Below are 4,470 nucleotides of genomic sequence, written 5' to 3' on the forward strand. Positions count from 1 at the left end.
CGCGTTTCACTATATTGCAGCCACCACATCACATTCCGCTATGTGTGTCCTTCTCCATTTATCAGTCTTTACTTTGCAATTATTTATGAATCACCTTCCTGTTAACACAATTTCACTAACACACATACATTTACAGCTCACTTTTTATATAGTGTCGTACAAGTAAGTTTAACACATGTCACAGTCAAAATGAATAATTAAAATAAGAATGCCATATATACATTTGTATGCTGTTGAATACTGCATGTTTAATGTTTTTAATGATATAGCAATAATTGTCTTTGACTAGAGCATTTATAAATGGAGGGGCCGAACAACTGCTTGCCTGCAGGGGTCGCTGCATCCCACAAACCCATCCTACAATCTCCATCATAAAGTACTGCACTCAACAGCAAAGGCAGCAGGATTAACATTAAATAGGCTCCTAATCACCATTTAATGAGACTCTTTTTGAACATCTCACACCCTTAAATGAAATGTGACCCTAATAAAGTCTTAACTAGAGGTCGATGATTAAACATGGAAAACTTAATCTTAATATAATCAAATAAATGAAGAGGATCTAAAATTGGGGCCCGTGATTGCATGTCCTCTACCCCTCTTAAAACAACCACTCAAACAATCATCATGTATAATGAAGCGTTTATGGCGGACCGGACAGCTGCTTCAAAGACATGTGATGTATGCAAATTGGTGTTTTTAATGCACTAATACATGTGTGGCACGCCAAAGAGTGCTGGTTTGCATCATTCTGGCACCGTGACATCCATACTGATGAATTGGGCATCACACACATAGACTTTTACACACAGCACTTGTTGTGAATTGGGCTGTGCTCCATGTCTCTAATCATTCTTCACATTTCAGACACCGGGGAGACATCAGATAATAAAACTTAATGGTTTTGGGAAGAGATTCAAGTTTTTAGGCAACGACAGAAACATATCATCAGAAAGGAACTACGAGGCCGTGTTTTAGTTCTCATTCAGAATCCTGATTCCAGAAATGTTCCTTTATATTTTATATTCACCAAAGAGAGAACAAAGCCAGCCTACCCTGACTATTTATCCATGAAATAGTATCTGGACAAAGCAAAACCTCAACAATAAAACCCTGTTTAGATAGTAGTGATAATAGTGACTGGAGCCATGTAGGGAATTCATTGCAGTAATTAAAAAGCCTGGGTGGACCTGAAATGATGAATGTCAGGTATTGACTCACTGTCAGGCTGGCTGTTGTGTATGTATGTGTGCGTGTGTGTGAGTTTTTGTTTCAGGGTATCTAGGGTTGATTAAAGCTAATGCCTCAGGGCCTTCTCTGCCTGTTGCCTCTGTTCAAGCTCCACATAATTAGAACTGAGAGGATGACGGTCTAATCACGCAACTGTAGCTTCACTCTGTAGTTTGTGACCGTCATTCAGAAAGCAGTCACTCGGCCCTAGCTTGACTTCATCGTGGTCCCTTTGGTATGAACAGCGGTGAACAAAACACTGTCTGCTGTTTGCCTCTTCTGGGAAATCAAAGACAACTCATTCCATTGAAGACTTGGACTTAGTAACAAGATTCGCCATAGTAACAGAAAAAAAAAACTCTGCCTTTAGTCTGGCATTCAAGGACATCATGCCAGACTTAAGGTTGGTGTCCCTTGGATTACCGGTGCAGGGTTCAGGGCTTTACACGTCTCTGATTGTTGACCAAGCTCTAAATCAAATCCATAGCAGTGATTGAACCCTGAAATTGGCAGATACGACCTGCAGTGCTACTTTATGATTGCTTTTTTTATTTTGTTAATAAGCCTTCCCTCTATTTTATTGTAAAAGAAGAATCTGTCATATTCCTACAATATCCCCTTAGGGATTTACAGTGCATTTGTTGTGGTGTTTACAGTGACCTTTATGTAATCAGTAGTATTATTAAAATCATCTTTGGTATCAGTGTAATCCCTTAGAGACTTCTATTATATCCTCTATACGTGTACTTCTGTGACAATGTTTGTAATGAAACTGCTCTGACCAAAGACAGTGTTGTAGTTTCCCTGTGTTTTGGGTGAGCATGATGTTACCGTGTCCTTTGGCGCCAACAGAACAAGCAGAGAATGTTCTCCATAGTGTATTGCTTGTGCACTCTGCTATTCTAATTAGACATTGTTCACCAACTGCCCTCAAGCCACATGTAACATCTTCGCACTGGTGGCGCGCACAGCTATGAAGAGCCATTCCTACAGTGCCAGGTCACCGTGACACCATCTTTGCCATTTGTGCTATGTCTGAAGGCAGCGGCCATTTTTAAGGTGTTGCTTCTCTCCCCGCCCTCCAGCCCTGACATTCAGCACACAGTACATTTCATCCCTAGTTACAGGGCAACCTCCCCACACAACAGATATAGGATGGGACAGCCAGAAAGAATGGGGAACAGAGCCTAAGTGCAAATAATAACCTACTATTTTGACATTTCTCACATGCCTCCACTTCCCCTTGACCTGTTTCAGCTCTTTCCCAAGCAGTGCAACTCACTTTGCGCCCTTGCTTGATATCAAGACTTTACAAGCACGTACATTAAATCAAATGGTGATTGAGATAGCATTGCCGTCGGATAAAAAGCCATTTCCTGTTTGTCTTATCTGTTTTGTCACAGAGCAGGTTAACCAGGGTGACATTTCCGCACTGTGCCTGTCTGTATCACCAAAGGCCATCGCCAAATTCTGCTAGGGCATTCATATCTAACAATATGTTGGCTTGGCTTTATTAAATCTGCCTGACTGAATGATGGTTTGATGTTCCAATGCGCCATCTCAAAGTGAAATCTCATGTTTAACAGGAGCTGTGGTTTGTAGCGGCTCGTATAGCGGCACTGCTCTAGGGATGGTGATGTTATTGGTCGGTCCACCACATTTGGTCCGGACTAAAATATCTCTACAACTATTCGATGGATTGCCATGAACATTTTTACAGATAGTTGTTGTGCTCAGAGTGATTAACTGCCATGACTTTTGTGATCTTCTTCCATTTCCTCTAGCGGTTAAGGTTTGTGGTTTTTACCAAGTGACTCAACAACCATTGATGGATTTTCAATTGTTATAACTTTGATGATCTGCTGACTTTTCATCTACTAGCTTGCAATTTTTCCTTGGTTTATAACCAACTACTTACAAAACGAATGAAATTCCCATCAGTATCCGCTGTACTTGTACAGTGTTTGCTGCTAATTAGCCAATATTAGCATGCTAACACACTAAATAAGAGGGTAGGCGTGCATTTCATAACTTTCAGACCATAATAGCCAACAGTGGAGTGAGACAAAACCATCCATGTCAGCCTCCGACTTGTAATTCCAAGTTGGAGCTATGGGGAATTTCTGACAGCAACTATAACTGCCTCGTTGAAAAGAACTACAGAGGTGTCAGCTAACTGGCGGCAACATGGCCGTACAGACAGTTGCCTCTTAGTAGAATCCAATATTAGCTCTAACTGAACCAATTTTAGCTATTTTAACCCTTAAATGCTGGATGTCTTTTCAAGCACTCCTACGTAAATCGGGCCATCAAACACTAACATAATGCAGATTAAACCATTTATAAACGCAAACTTTAAATAAAAATAAAAATTATATTTTTGCAAATTATGACATTTCTAGAAACGTTTATAGGCATCAGAACAATTTTTTTTGAAACACATTAAGCATTTTATCATAGCCTATTTTATTTTTTCATAAAACTGTACTATCTTTCAAATAGGCTATTCTTACTTCTCATGAACTGACATCTACCTAACTTACATAAAACAGCACAGTGCTAAAAATCACAGTCTCCTGCTTGTTGTCAGTGCGTCACGGTGGTGTGCACGGCTCCACTGTTTTATGGTTGAGTATGGTTAGGGAGACGTGGCATCTCCAGCGTTTGTGTGGGAGATCCTGAGCTGAAGCTGTTCCGTTTGTGGACAAACCAAAGACTTTAAGAGCAGCCATCGGCTTTTGAAAGCCATGCCAACTCTTTTCTCTTCTCCAGCCACGGACAAAACTGCCAAAGGCCGTGGTTTTCCAGGTTTTCCAGGAACGTGCAACACTTGTAAGATCTTCTGGCTTCCCAAGTTGGCCAGAAAAACTATTTGTGTGTTTTTAGCAGCACTGTCAAGTCAGTTGAGATAAATATGAGTTTCCCTCATCAGTCCTAACTTCTCTTATGACCTCTCATGTTATCTGAGCTGGTTTCATCATTTTCATGTGTTGTATTTATTCATAGTAACAGCAGGACAAAGCCATCATATTGCCAAACAGGAAAACACAACATCACCACTACCACTTGCTCCAGCAATAAGTAGATTAAAAAGCGTAACTCTTACATCCCTTAAGTCTCTATTGACCCAATTAACGTTTACAAGAAAAACATTCTATAAAAGGGTTTAAAGGACGTTTTCTTCCCATTCCGTCTAGGCTTAGAACATAAACATTAAAGATCTTTTTTTTATTTAATCTT

Source organism: Anoplopoma fimbria, chromosome 20 (genome assembly GCF_027596085.1).
Source record: "Anoplopoma fimbria isolate UVic2021 breed Golden Eagle Sablefish chromosome 20, Afim_UVic_2022, whole genome shotgun sequence".
Classification (NCBI taxonomy): Eukaryota; Metazoa; Chordata; class Actinopteri; order Perciformes; family Anoplopomatidae; genus Anoplopoma; species Anoplopoma fimbria.